General features: G+C 34.0%; 2 long non-coding RNA genes across 2 annotated transcripts in view; one reads left to right on the forward strand and one right to left on the reverse strand.

Annotated features, from left to right (window-relative positions):
- LOC116661950 overlaps window positions 1-4,852 on the reverse strand; it is a 246,904-nt gene extending 242,052 nt beyond the window's left edge. The window contains exon 1 of the long non-coding RNA XR_004317910.1: window positions 4,762-4,852. This is a non-coding gene — a long non-coding RNA (uncharacterized LOC116661950). The remainder of the gene's footprint in view (window positions 1-4,761) is intronic.
- The window catches only part of LOC116661947, a 368,086-nt gene that overhangs the window by 242,055 nt on the left and 109,581 nt on the right, over window positions 1-16,450 (forward strand). The gene's annotated exons all lie outside the window — the stretch shown is intronic.

Raw genomic sequence — 16,450 nt, forward strand, 5'->3', positions numbered from 1 at the left:
GCTGGCCAGAAGGGAGTGGCAAGATATATTCAAAGTTCTGAATAAGAAAAAGCTACAACATAGGATACACTATCCAGCAAGATTATCCTTTAGAGTAGAAGGAAAGATAAATAATTTCACACACATGCAAAAACTAAAATAATTCAGCAATACTAAACCTACTCTAAGAGAAGTATTGAAAGGCCTATTCTAAATAGAAAAGAAGAGAAACTATAGAAATGAGAAAACCATAACGGGAAATGTGATAACTACAGTGAATTGCAAGAGAAGAAACATGAAGATGTAAAAAAATAAAAAAATAACAATAAAGAATATCCAAATTGTAAAAGATGGGAGAGGAGAGAAAGAAAATATAGATTTTTCCTGCTCTTCTTTTTCTTTGTTCTTTATAGCATGTGTTTGAGCCTACATGACTATCAGTCTAAAGCAAATAGATAAAGTAAGAAATTAGCATACTTGAAAAACAAGGCAACCACAAATCAAAAGCATACAACAGAGTCAGGGGGAAAAAAAAGAAACCAAGATAATACAAAAGAAAATTATCAAAACCAAGAAGAAAAAGAAAAAGGAAAAGAAAGGAACAAAGAAGAAATACCAAATCAACTGGAAAACAAAGTTCAAAATGGCAATAAACAAACATCTATCAATAATTACTATAAATGTCAAAGCACTAAATTCTCAAATCAAAAGACACAGAGTAGCAGATTGGATAATAAATCAAAATCCTACAACATGCTGCTTATAAGAGAACCACTTTAGAGTGAAGGACACATGTAGATTGAAAGTGAGAGAATGGAAAAAGATATTTCATGAAAATGGAAATGACAAGAAAGCAGAAGTAGCAATACTCATATCAGACAAAATAGACTTTAAAACAAAGACCATAAATAAAGATAAAGAAGGACACTATAAAATGGTCAAAGGAACAATACAAGATGAGGATTTTACACTCATTAACACATCTGCACCCAATATAGGAGCACCTAAATATACAAAACAAATATTAACAGACATAAAGGGAGAAATTGATGGGAATACAGTAACAGCAGACTTGAACACCACACTAACTTCATTGGACAGGTATTCCAGATAGAAAATAAATATGATAACATAGATACTAAATGACACAAGAGAACAGTTGGACCTGGTTTATATTTTTAAGACATCACATCCCCCAAAAACAGAATATACACTCTTTTCAACTGCTTATAGAACATTCTCTAGGGTAGACTACATACTTGGGCACAAAAGAAGCCTCAACAAATTTAAGAGACTAGAAATTATTTCAGGCAATTTCCCTGACCACAATGGCAAGAAACTACAAATCAAATACAGAAAAACAAATGGGGAAAAACACATCACAGAGACTAAACAACATGCTACTAAAAAAACAGTGGGTCAATGATGAAACTGAAGAAGAAATTAAAAATTACCTTGAGACAAATGACAATGAAAACACAATCACAAAATCTATGGGATGCAGCAAAAGCAGTCCTAACAGAGAAGTTAATAGCAATACAGTCCTTCCTCAGAAAAGAAGAACAATCTCAAATAAAATAACCTACCACAAAAAGAATTAGAAAAAGAAGAACAAACAAAACCTAAAGTCAGCAGAAGGAAAAAAAATAATAAAGATCAGGGAGGAAATAAATAAAATAGAGATTTTTAAAAACAATAGAAAAAATCAATCAAACCAGAGCTGTTTTTAAAAGAGTAAACAAAATTCATAAACCTTTGGCCAGACTCTTCAAGAAGAAAAGAGAGAGGACAAAAGTAAAATAAGAAATGCAAATGAAGAGATTACAACCAATGTGATAGAAATACAAAAAATCATAAGAGAAAACTATGAACAGATATATGGCAATAAATTACACGACTTAGGAGAAATGGACAAGTTTCTAGAAACATAAAGTCCACCAAAAATGAATCAAGAGGAAATAGATCATTTGAACAGACCAATCACTAGAAGTGAAATAGATTCAGCAATTAAAAAAAAAAATCCCTACAAACAAATGTCCAGGACCAGATGGCTTCACTGGGGAATTCTATCAAACATACAAAGAAAAGCTCATACCAATTCTTCTCAAACTATTCCAAAAGATTGAAGAGGAGGGAATATTCCCAAACTCATTCATGAAGCCCACATCACACTGATATGAAAGCGAGACAAATACACTACCAAAAAATAAAGCTATACGCCAATATTGTTGATGAACATAGATGCAAAAATCCTAAGCAACATATTAGCAAACAGAATCCAACAGTACATGAAAAAGATCATACGCCATGATCAAGTTGAGTTCACCCAGGGACACAAGGATGGTTCAACATATGCAAATCAGTCAACGTGATGCACGACATCAACAAGAGAAAGGCTAAAAACCACATGATCATCTCAATAGATGCAGAAAAAGCTTTTGATAAAATTGAACACCAATTTATGATAAAAACTCTCACTAAAGCGGGTATAGAGTGAACATATCTCAACATAATAAAAGCTATTTATAACAAACCTACAGCCAGCATAACACTCAATGGTGAAAATCTGAAAACTTTCCCACTAAAATCTAGAATAAGACAAGGATGCCAACTCTTTTTTAAAAATTTTTTTATTGATTTATAATCATTTTACAATATTGTGTCCAGTGTAGAAAACAATTTTTCAGTTATACATGAACATATATATATTCATTCTCACATTTTTTCTCTGTGAGCTGCCATAAGATCTTGTTTATATTTCCCTGTGCTATACAGTATAATCTTGTTTATTTATTCTACATTTTGAAACCCCAGTCTATCCCTTCCCGCCCCCAGCCCCCTTGAAAACCACAAGTTTGTATTCTATGTCTGAGTCTGTTTCTGTTTCGTATTTAAGTTTTACTTGTTTTTTCTTCTGTTTGTTTGATTTGTTTTGTTTTGTTTTGTTTTAGATTCCACATATGAGCGATCTCATATGGTATTTTTCTTTCTCTTTCTGGCTTACTTCACTTAGAATGACATTCTCCAGGAGCATCTATATTGCTGCAAATGGCATTATGTTGTCAGTTTTATGGCTGAATAGTATTCCATTGGATAAATATACCACAATTTCTTTATCCAGTCATCTGTTGATGGACATTTAGGCTGTTTCCATGTCTTGGCTATTGTAAATAGTGCTGCTATGAAAATTGGGGTGCAGGTGTCTTTTTGAACTAGGGTTCCTTCTACATATATGTCAAGGAGCAGGATTCCTGGGTCAGGTGGTAAGTCTAGTCCTAGTCTGTTGAGGAATCTCCATACTGTTTTCCACAGTAGCTGCACCAAACTGCATTCCCACCAGCAGTGTAGGAGGCTTCCCCTTTCTCCACAGGCTCTCCAGCACTTATCATTTGTGGACTTTTAAATGATGGCCATTCTAACTGGTGTGAGGTGATATCTCATTGTATTTTTGATTTGCATTTCTCTGATAATTAGTGATATTAAGCATTTTTTCATGTGCCTGTTGATCATTTGTATGTCTTCCTTGGAGAATTGCTTGTATAGGTCTTTTGCCTATTTTTGGTTTGGGTTGTTTGTTTTTTTCTTATGAAGTCGTCTGAGCTGCTTATATATTCTGGAGATCAAGCCTTTGTCAGTTTCATTGTTTGCAAAAATTTTCTCCCATTCCGTAGGTTGTCTTTGTTTTACTTATGGTCTCCATTGCTGTGCAGAAGCTTGTAAGTTTCATTAGGTCCTATTTGTTTATTCTTGCTTTTATTTCTATTGCTTGAGTAGACTGTTCTAGGAGAACATTTTTGAGACGTATGTCAAATAATGTTTTACCTATATTTTCTTCTTGGAGGTTTATTGTATCTTGTCTTATGTTTAAGTCTTTGATCCATTTTGAGTTGATTTTTGTGTATGGTGTAAGGGAGTGTTCCAGCTTCACTGATTTACATGCTGCTGTCCAGTTTTCCCAACACCATTTGCTGAAGAGACTGTCTTTATTCCATTGTGTATTCTTGACTACTTTGTCAAAGATTAGTTGACCAAAATTTTGTGGGTTCATTTCTGGGCTCTCTGTTCTGTTCCATTGGTCCATATGTTTGTTTTTGTATGAATACCATGCTGTCTTGATGACTGTAGCTCTATAGTACTGTCTGAAGTCTGGGAGAGTTATTCCTCCAGCCTCTTTCTTTTTCTTCAGTAATGCTTTGGCAATTCTAGGTCTTATGTGGTTCCATATAAATTTTATTATGATTTGTTCTAGTTCTGTGAAATATATCCTAGGTAATTTGATAGGGATTGCATTAAATCTGTAGACTGCCTTGAGAAGTGTAACCATTTTAACTATTTTGGATTCTTCCAATCCAAGAGCATGGGATATCTTTCCATTTTTTTTAAGTCTTCTTTAATTTCCTTCATCAGTGGTTTATAGTTTTCTGTGTATAGTTCTTTCTCCTCCTTGATTAGATTTATTCCTAGGTGTTTTGTTACTTTGGGTGCTATTTTCAAGGGGATTGTTTCTTTACTTTCTTTTCCTGTTGACTCATCATTAGTGTAAAGAAATACCACTGAGTTTTGAACATTAATCTTGTAACCTGCTACCTTGCTGAATTCTTTAATCAGCTCTAGTAGTTTTTGTGTGGACATTTAAAGATTTTCTATATATAGTAACATGTCATCTGCATATAGTGACACTTTTATCTCTTCTTTTCCAATTTGGATCCCTTTTATTTCTCTCTCTTGCCTGATTGCTGTGGTTAGGACTTCCAAGACTATGTTGAATAGGAGTGGTGATACTGGGCATCCTATGTCTTTCCCATATTTTAGTGGGAAGCTTTTGAGTTTTTCACCATTGAGTAATATGCTGACTGTAAGTTTGTCATATATAGCTTTTATGATGATGGGATATGTTCCCTCTATACCCACTTTGGTAAGAATTTTTATCATAAATGAGTGCTCAATTTTATCGAATGCTTTTCCTGCATCTATTGACATGATCATGTGGTTTTTGTCCTTTCTCTTGTTGATGTGATGCATTACATTGATTGATTTGCATATGTTGAACCACCCTTGTGTCCCTGGGATAAACCCCACTTGGTCATGATGTATAATCTTTTTTCTGTGTTGTTGGATTCTATTTGCTAATATTTTGGTGAGGTATTTTGCATCTATTTTCATCAGTGATATTCATCCATAATTCTCCTTTTTGGTAGTATCTTTGCCTAGTTTTGGTATCAGGTTGGCTTCATAGAATGAATTTGGTAATATTCCATCCTTTTCAATCGTCTGGAAGAGTTTGAGAAGGACTGGTAGGAGTTCTTCTTTGTATGTTTGGTAGAATTCCCTGGTGAAGCCATCCGGTCCTGGACTTTTCTTTGTAGGGAGGTCTTTTATTGCTATATTGATTTCATTTCTAGTAATCAGTTTATTCAAGTGCTCAGTTCCTTCTTGGTTCATTCTTGGTGGACTTTATGTTTCCAGAAACTTGTCCATCTCCTCTAGGTTATCCAGCTTGTTTCCATATAGTTTTTCATAATATTCTCATATGATATTCAGTATTTCTATGTTATTTGTTGAATTTCTCCATTTTCCTTTGTTATTTTGCTGATTTGTACTCTTTCTTTTTTCTTCTTTGTGAGTTTGGCCAGAGGTTTGTCGATTTTATTTACTTTTTCAAAAAAACAGCTTTTGGTTTGATTTTTTTCTATTTTCTTTAATCTCTATTTGATTTATTTCCTTCCTGACCTTTAGTATTTCCTTCCTTCTGCTGCCTTTTGGGGTTTTTGCTCTTCTGTTTCTAATTCTTTTAGCTGGTGGCTTAGATTTTTTATTTGATATTGTTCTTCTTTTTTGAGGAAGGCCTGTATCACCATAAATTTCCCTCTTAGCACTGCCTTTGCTGTGTCCCATAAGTTTTGTGTGTTTGTGTTTTCATTTTCATTTGTCTCAAGGTATTTTTTAATTTCAACTTTGATTTCATCATTGACACATTGCTTTTTTAAATAGCATGTTGTTTAATCTCCATGCTTTCCTCTTTTCTCCTTTGTTTCTCTGTAGTTGATTTCTAGTTTCATGGCATTGTGTTCAGTAAAGATGCTTGAGATAAGTTCTATCTTCTTAAAATTGTTGAGGTTTCTTTTCTGCCCAAGTACGTGAGCAATCCTAGAAAATGTTCCATGTGTACTTGAAAAGAAGGTATATCCTATTTTTGGGGGGTGTAATGCTCTGAAATTATCCACCAAATCTCATTTTTCTATTGTATTATTTATTTTCTCTGTTACCTTATTTATTTTCTTTCTGGAAGATTGGTCTAGTGATGTTAATTCAGTGTTAAAATCTCTGACTATGATTGTATTCCCATCAATATCCCCCTTTATCTCTGTTAGTAATTGCTTTATGTACTTAGGTGCTCCTATATTGGGTGCATATATATTAATGAGTGTAATATCCTCATCTTTTATTACTCCTTTAATCATTATAAAATGTCCTTCTTTATCTTTCTTTATGGCCTTTGTTTTAAAGTCTATTTTGTCTGAAATTAGTACTGCTACACCTGTTTTTTTGGCTTTTCCATTTGCATGGAATATCCTTTTCCATCCTTTCACTCTCAATCTATATGTGTCCTTCTCCCTAATGTGGGTCTCTTGTATGCAGCGTATTGAAGGTTCTTGCTTTATTATCCAGCCTGCAACTCTATGTCTTTTGACTGGAGCATTTAGTCCATTAACATTTACAGTAATTAATGATAGATGTGCATTTATTGCCATTTTGAACTTATTTTTGCAGTTGATTTGATATTTACTCTTTGTTCCTTTCTTCTTCCTTTTGTGGTTTGGTAATTTTCCTTTGTTATTATCTTGGATTTTATTTAGTTTTTGTGACTCTCTTGTATGTTTTTGGCTTGTGGTTATCCTTTTTTGTAAGTCTATTAGCCCATTACTATAGCTGTTTTTATTAAACTGATAGTAACATTATCTCAAATCCAAGGAATACCACTTCTGTTCAGTATAGAATTGGAGTCCTAGCCATAGCAATTAGAGAAGAAAAAGAAATAAAAGGAATCTAAATTGGAAGAGTAGAGGTAAAATTGTCCATTATATGTGGATGACATGATACTATATACAGAAAACCCTAAAGGCTCCACACAAAAACTACTAAAGCTGATAAAAGAATTCAGGAAGGTAGCATGATAGATTAACATACAGAAATCATTGGCATTCCTTTTCCCTAGCAATGAAATATCAGGAAAGGGAAGGAAAGAAACCGTCTATTTAAAAATTGCATCCCCCCCCCAAAAAAAAAAACTTAGGAATAAATCTGATCAATGAAGTGAAAGACTTATCTGTGGAGAACTGCAAAACATTCACTAAGGAAATTAAAGATGACTTAAGGAAATGGAAAGATATCCCGTGTTCTTATATTGGAAGAAATAATATTGTTAAAATGGCCATACTACCCAAATCAATCTAAAGAGCTAATGGGATCCCTATCAAATTACCCAGGATTCTTTGCACATATCTAGAACAAATAACCCTAAAATTGATATGGAATCACAAAGGGCCTAGAACTGCTAAAGCATAATGGGAAAAAAAAGGATGAAGCTGGAGGGATAACCCTCCCAGACTTTAGACAATACTACAGAGCTACAATAATCAAAAAAGTAAGGTATTAGTACAACAACACACATATGGATGAATGGAACAGAATAGGGAGTCCAGAAATAAACTCAAAAACTTTGGGTCAATTAATCTTTGATGAAGGAGGCAAGAACATACAATGGGGTAAAGACAGTCTCTTCAGCAAATGGTGTTGGGAAAACTAGACAGCTGCATGTAAATCAATGATGTTAGAATACTCCCTCACACTATACACAAAAATAAACACAAAATGGCTTAAAGACTTAAAATATAAGACAAGACACGATAAACCTCTTAGAAGAAAACATAGGCAAAACATTATCTGACATAAATCTTAGCAATGTTCTCCAAGAACATTGGGTAGATGTTCTCCATCTACCCAAACAATAGAAATAAAAGCAAAATTAAACAAATGGGACTTATTTAAACTCATAAGCTTTTGCCCAGCAAAGGAAATCATAAGCAAAACAAAAAGACAACCTATGAATTGGGAGAAAATATTTACAAAGGATGAGACTGGCAAGGGCTTAATTTCCAGAATATATAAACAGCACATTTAACTTAATAAGAAAAAAAAGAAACAACCCAATCCAAAAGTGGGCAGAAGTCCTAAACAAGCAGTTTTCCAACAAAGACATACAAATGGCTAATAGGCACATGAAAAAATGTTCCATGTCACTAATTATCAGAGAAAAATAAATAAAAGCTACAATTGCTTATCAGTTCACACCAGTCAGAATGGCCATCATTCAAAAGTCCACAAACAATAAATGTGGGAGAGGCTGTGGAGAAAAAGGAACCCTTCTACACTGTTGGTGGGAATGCAGTTTGGTGCAGCCATTATGGAAAACAGTATGGAGATTATTCAAAAGACTGAAAATAGACTTACCATATGATCTAGCAATCCCACTCCTGGGTATATATCCAGAGGGAACCTTAATTCAAAAACAGACATGCACCCCAATGTTCATAGCAGAACTATTTACAATGGCTAAGACATGGAAACAACCTAAATGTCCATCAACAAATGACTGGATAAAGAAGTGGTATATTTATACAATGGAATGCTACTCAGCCATAAAAAAATAATAAAATAATGCCACTTGCAGCAACATGGATGGACCTGTATATTGTCATTCTAAGTGAAGTAAGCCAGAAAGAGAAAGAGAAATACCATATGCTATCACTTATATGTGGAATCTTTAAAAAAGATGAACTTATTTACAAAACAGAAACAGACTCACATAGGAAACAAACTTATGGTTACTAGGGGAGAAGAACATGGGAAGGGATAAATTGGGAGTTTGAGATTTGCAGATACTAATTTATATATATAAAATAGATAAACAACAAGCTTATACTGTTTATCACTGGGAACTATATTTAATATCTTGTAATAACTTATGGTGAAATAGAATATGAGAAAGAATATATGTATGTTTCTATATGACTGAAGCATTGTGCTGTACACCAGAACTTGACACAACATTGTAAACTGACCATACTTAAGTATATATATAAAAAAAAAAAACTAAAGGAGCTTTTTTATTAAAGTATAATTAGTTATAATATATCAATTTCTGGTGTATAGCACAATGTCCCAGTCATGCATATACATACATATATTCATTTTCATATCCTTTTTCATTAAAGGTTAATACAAGATATTGAATACAACTCCCTGTGCTACAGAAGAAATTTAGTTTTTATCTATTTTTATACATAGTGGCTAACATTTGCAAATCTCAAACTCCCAAAATTATCTCTTCCCACCCCCTTCCTCCCAGTAACCATAAGAATATTTACTATGTCTGCAAATCTGTTTCTGTTTTGTAGATGAGTTCATTAGCATCCTCTTCTTTTTTTAGATTCCACATATAAGTGATATCATATGGTATTTTTCTTCTCTTTCTGGCTTACTTCAATTAGAATGATGATCTCTGGGTTCATCCATGTTGCTGCAAATGGGATTATTATATTCTTTTTTATGGCTGAGTAACTTTCCATTGTATAAATATACCACAACTTCTTTATCTAGTCATCATTTGATGGACATTTAGGTTGCTTGCATGTCTTGGCTATTGTATATAGTGGTGCTATGAACATTGGGGTGTATGTATCTTTTTGAATTAGAGTTCCCTCAAGATATATGCCCAGAAGTGGAATTGCTGGACCATATGGTAAGTCTATTTTTAGTTTTATGAGGAATATCCATACTGTTTTCCATAATGGATGCACCAAACTATATTCCAACCAGCAGTGTAAGATAAAGGAGTTATTGTCTAATGGGCACAGAGTTTCCAAGATGAAAAGAGTTCTGGAGATGGGTGGTGTGATGATTGCACAGCATTATGAATATATTTAATAACACTGAACTGTACACTTAAAAATGGTTAAGATGGTAAATTTTATGTTATGTGCCTGTTACCACAATTTTTTAAATGGGAAAAAGGTTAAGAAACAAACTAAAGAAGGAAAATCATATAATCTTATCATTTGTTGCAGAAAGAGCATTTTGCAAAATTCAATATCCTTTCATGATAAATACTCTCAGAAAAATAAGAATAGATGGAATCTTCTTCAATTTAATAAAGAGCATCTACAAAAACACCTATAGCTAGCAATATATATAATAGTAAAAGATCTTATGCTTTCTCCTTAAGATCAGGAGCAATTCAAGGATGTCTGCTCCCAGTACTCTTATTCAACTTAATACTGGAAGTTTTAGCCAGTGCAGTAAGGTAAGAAAATAAAATAAGCAGCATACAGTTCATAGAGGAAGAATGAAAACTGCCCTTATTTGCAAATGACATAATGGTCTACATAGGAAATATCAAGAAATCTACAAATGAAGTAAAAAAAAGTGAATTCAGCAAGATAACAAGATACAAGATTACATACAAAATCAATTGCATATTTATATACTAACAATGACCATGTAGATACCACAATTAAAAATATAATACCATTTACAATCATTCAAAATTTTGTTGCAAATCTAACAAAACATTTATAGGATTTGTATACTGAAAATTGCAAAGCACTGAGGAAAGAAATCAAAGATATAAATAAATGAAGAGGTAAACTACATTCATGGATTGGAAGAGTCAATATTGTAAAGACAATTCTCCCTAAATTGATTTATAGTTTAATGCAATTCTTATAAAAAATCCCAGCAAAGTTTCTTGTAGATATAAAGAAGTTTATTCTAAAAATTGTTTGGAAAGGCAAAGGAACTATAATAGATAAACCAATTATGAAAAACAAGAAGAAAGTTGAGTGGAATCACTCTACCCAACTTTAAGACTTCTTATATAGGTTCAGAAATTAAAAGTGTGATATTGGTGAAGGGAAAAACACATAAATCAATGGAACAGAGTAGAGAACCCAGAAATAGATCCACACAAATACACCCAATTTCTTTGTACAAAGGTTAAAAAACAATTCAGTCTGAAGGCATAAACAACAAATGGTGCTAGGCATTGGATATCCATAGGCAAAACATTATACCCACTCCTTATACAAAAACTTAACTCAAGTTCTGTGAAAAATATCCTGAGTAATTTGATAGGGATTGCATTAAATCTGCAGATTGCTTTGGGTTGTATGGCCATTTTAGCAATATTAATTCTTCCAATCCAACAACATGGGACATTTTTCACAGAACTAGAACAAACCATAATAAAATTTATATGGAATCACAACAGGCCCAGAATTGCCAATACTGAAGAAAAAGAATGAAGCTGGAATACTAACCCTCCCAGGCTTCAGACAATACTACAGAGCTACAATAACCAAAACAGCATAGTATTGGTACAAAAACAGACACTTGGATCAATGGAACGGAATAGAGAGCCCAGAAATAAACCCACAAACTTTGGGTCAATCTTTGATAATGGAGGCAAGAACATACAGTGGAGTAAAGACAGTCTCTTCAGCAAACAGTGTTGGGAAAACTGGACAGCTGCATGTAAATCAATGAAGTTAGACTACTCCCTAACACTATACATAAAAATGAACTCCAGTATTTTCTGGTGTTCATAGCACCACTATTTACAATAGCCAAGATATGGAAATGACCTAAATGTCCATCGACAGATGACTGGATAAAGAAGCTGTGGTATATTTCTACAATGGAATACTACTCAGCCATAAAAAGAATAAAATAATGCCATTTGCAGCAATATGGATGGAACTGGAGATTGTCATTCTAAGTGAATTAAGCCAAAAATAGAAAAATAACATATGATATCACTTATATGTGGAATCTGAAAAAAAAAAAAGACAAATGAACTTATTTACAAAACAGAAACAGACTCACAGAAATGGAAAACAGACTTATGGTTGCTGGAAGGGAAGAAGGTGGGAAGGGATAAACTGGGAGTTCGAGATTGACAAATACTAAGTAATATATATAAAATAGATAAACAATACATTTATACTGTATAGCATAGGGAATTATGTTCAATATCTTATAACTTATGGTGAAAAAGAATATGAAAACAAATATATATATATATATATATATATATATATACGTTCATGTATGACTGAAGCATTATGCTGTACACCAGAAATTGATGCAACATTGGAAATTGACTATATATATATATATATATATATATATATATATATATATATGCACCAACAAGGTTATAGAGAAGATTGAATTAGAAAAAAATTAACTCAAAATGTATCATAGTTTTAAGTACAAAATTTTAAACTACAAAATTTTTAGAAGAAAACATAAAAGAAAATCCCTGGGACCTAGGGCTTGGTGATAAGTTCTTATATTTGACACCAAAAGCAGAATGTATGAAAGGGAAAATTGATAAATTGAGTCTGATCTTATCAACATTAAAAACTTTTTCTCTTTAAAAGACTCCATCAAAATAATCAAAAGACAAGCTACATGCTGGAAGAAATATCTGCAAACTGTGTATCTGTCAAAGGACTTATATCTACAACATATAAAGAACTCACCTGTTTCCCAGAATTTGTCAGATTTGAACAGTGTGTATCTGGCATTTGTTCCTACATCTGTAAGACATTCCTAAATTTTCTATTGTCAGTCTTGTCTGAATCTGACCCTTATAATTGAGCCTTTAGCCTGATTCTGATGCCTAATAATAACTGCCTGAACTTCCATACATTAACACGAGATATAAGCTATTTACCATTAATTTACAGACACTTTGCTGGCCTGAGAATGCTTCTACCTGTAAAAAGGGATTGATAGTACCTGGCCTACTAGTAAGGTAACATTGTTTTTGTAAGAAGTTTTAAAAAGTATTATTATCCTCATTTTCCAGATTGGACTAATGAAGACCTAAGAGATGTAGTGATTTACCCAGGATTATATACCTAAGTAGGAGATAAAAAGCTGAGAACCCAGAGTTTTTGCTTCCTAGTTGGATGGTCTTTCTCCAAACTTCAAAGTATTTCTCATACCAGGCTCCCTCAATAATATCAGAATGTAATGATACCTAAAAGAGATTTTTAAACTCTTCCAGTTGATAGAATTTACAGTTTGTAAAATTTAGTAATACACTCACTCATCTTTCAATAAACACATACTGAGACCTTACAATGATACAGGACTTAGGCTAAGTAGTGTGGAACTAGTTGAGGTGTTCAAAGAGGGATCACTACTGAATAATTCTCAATAAATAATTCTCTAGGAGCACTACTGTCTACAACAGTCTGAAGTTTTCTAAGAGACCTATTTAGAATTCCACATTTAAAAGAGTTTGCCAGAGATCAAACTATTCATTTCCTACCTCCAAGTAAAGGTACACCCAACTTAGGATGACTATAATCATAATTAATGCTAATATAGTATCAAGCACTGATCTAAACACTACCCCCCCACACACAGTAATTTAATCCATACCATAATTCTAAGAGATAAGTGCTATTACCTCCACTTTAGAGATGAGGGAATTAAGATTAGGAAGAGACTTCTCATATTGCTAGTAAGTAGCTGAGCCAAGATTTGAATTCAGTCTGTTGTGGGAGTCTGCACTCTCAGTCACTTCACTCTTCAGCTCCTGCATTATTTCATGGCTATTAAACAGTACTCTCAAAATATCTCCACCAACCTAAGGTGAAAGATAGAAAGCAAAAGGAAGGAAACACAGTAGAAGTCTAATTGAGTACTCCGTATTTAGCTTTATGCTCAGAGAAACATATCCCACCATTGGAGGGAAAAACAAAAGCCATAGTTCTCATAAAGGAGAGATGGAGAGATTAAACTTGGACTTTTATTATATTCTCTTAAAAGGTAGTACAATTGAAATGTTCTGGGGAGAGTTTCTTGGGGTATTTTTTCATTATTTTTTGGTCTCTTTAATATAGTCTCAACTGGAAATTAAATGGAAAAAATGTAGCATTTCTACTGAGCTTTTGAATCCTTTGACATATGTTCCAAAAGTGTTACTCATCCTATCTCCACCCCCTACTCCCCACAATGTCACAATCCAAGAAGTAGTACAATGTACCTTTTGGGAAAAATGACTCTTTCCAATACTTTTGAATCATAAGAATGTATCCTTTTCTCCCTTGATGATTTCCCACCTCAATTTCCCAGCAAAGAGTGTTTCCTAATGCCTAGACCATTGGCAGTATTTCCACCATGAAAAGCTGCCTCACAGTCCTGCTACATTCTCAAGTGGATAGTAATGATGAAAATCCTAACAACTCTGCCAGGAAGAGTGACAGAGAGGTAGGCTACCTGTCCAGTGATTTCTGCTGTGATAATGTTTCTGTGAGAGAAGTTATCCTGCAAGAACACATCCACCAGAGCTGCCTGTGCCACAGGGGATAAGTGAAAGGAAAGTTAAGTATTGGGGAGAGGATGGAAGAGGACAAACAGCACATGAACAAAGGACATTCAGTTGTTTCAAGAATGGAGAGTAAAATGGAGGGCAACGGACTCTGGAACTCTTCTGTTACTTCCCCCAAAGAATGTAATAATAGTTTTACGGAGAAGAATTGGATGTATTATGTATATTCCACCAGAGGAGTCACAATAGATCTGATCCATCTATTACAGAATCCTCAGGCTAGAGTGTATATCTTCCCTTCCCCTACCTTCCAGAGAGAAAGTGCTAGAAAAGAACATACCTGTCATATGTAGAAATGTTAGCTTATTTCTAAAGACTTACAAGAAAAAGTTTTGCCCTGTTTTGTCAAACAGATTTCTCTTAGATACCAACAAAGCCCAAATCCCTTCAGATGGTCTGTCTGCCTGGGTTTGACTTTAGAGGTCAGGAACATTCAATCATGCCACAGTATATCCCCTTGACTCATCCTTCTGATGACCCCTGAGATGGGGTGGGCCTCTAGTAAGAACTTGGAAGGGGGTGGCTCCAAGATACTTATCCCTACTCACCCCTTAGGTAATCCACCCACACCCTGGAGCCAAAGCTCCCATTAGTCTGGCCTTATCTGGCATAGCTACCCTTGTTATTTTTGGCCAAGATGGAAATTACAGCAAACTGTTTCATGATTTTCATCAAGCTCAGCAGTGAGGGAAGCTGAAGGCTCATGGCAGACAGGTGCAGAGAAACTGAAGGTAAAGGATTCCAGACACAGCTTTCATAGCACAAACAGTCAATTTGGGGGTTAGAAGTGAGGAGTAGGGTGTGGCAACTAGGAGAAAAGATCAAAGATTAAGGTTTTTAAAAAACTTTTTCACAATAAAAAACAAACATGTAGAAACAGAGAACAGAGTAGTGGTTACCAGAGGAGAAGGTGTATGGGGGAGGGAAAAATGCATAAAGGGAGCCAACTGTATGGTGATATATGGAAACTAAATTTTTGGTTGTGAATACACTTTACTCTATGTAGAAGTAGAAATATAATTTTGTATACATGAAGCATATAATGTTATAAACCAATGTTATCTCAGTAAAAAATAAATTATAATCCTTTTCACTAATTGTTTTGCATTTCAGAGAGATAGCCAAAAAAAAACTGCTTTATATCTTAGAGGTAAATTTTTGCCCCACAGGTAGATATATATATATATATAAACCCTACATTTGGTTTCAAAAAAAAAAAGTACAAAGATAAGATTGAGAAGATATGACTTTCCAACAGCACAGACTTTGCAAACTCAGGCCCAGTTAGCTGATTCTGAATTCAGAATGAGTTAACAAGCTGTCAAAAATTCTAAAGTTAGGTTGTATCAACAGAAGTATACTGCTCAGAATTAAAGAAGTAATAGTTCCACTTTATTCTGGGTTGGTAAGACCACTTGAGATATTATTTTTCCTGCTGGATACCATAGTTTATGACTGATATTGGTAAGGTGGATTGTATCACAAAGCAGTAGCAAGGATGAGGAGAAGCCTGAAAACCACTGAATGTGAGGAACAGTAAAATGAACTAGAGATGCTTATCGTAAAGAATAGATTAGCTATTTTAAGGACTATAATAGGAAACTGAAATGAGACTTGTCCCATATAATACAAATAAGACATAAGATTACTGGGTGGAGGTTCCAGACAAGCACACCTTCTATCAAGTCTGGAAATATGCCAGAACTCAAGGAGGTAAGTCTCAAAATCAGTTTTAAATTGACTGGCTACAGTGATTGCTTACTAATAGCAGGTAGAAGCAACAGTGAGCTAGCAGAAAGAGGGATTATCAGAGGACCCAGAATATTGATGGGAAAAGCTGTCAATTTCAATGACGTGAGAATGAAAGTAAACTCAGGAAGAACTTAAATATCAGAGGGGCAAAGCAAAAAAATAAGAGCAAAGTAAGGTGGACTCCCAGATAGTATGAGTGGAAATCAAATAACCAGAAGAAATGCACATAGTAGTTCCAGATTAAGTCCAGTT

The sequence above is a fragment of the Camelus ferus genome, chromosome X (assembly GCF_009834535.1).
Source record: "Camelus ferus isolate YT-003-E chromosome X, BCGSAC_Cfer_1.0, whole genome shotgun sequence".
Taxonomy (NCBI): Eukaryota; Metazoa; Chordata; class Mammalia; order Artiodactyla; family Camelidae; genus Camelus; species Camelus ferus.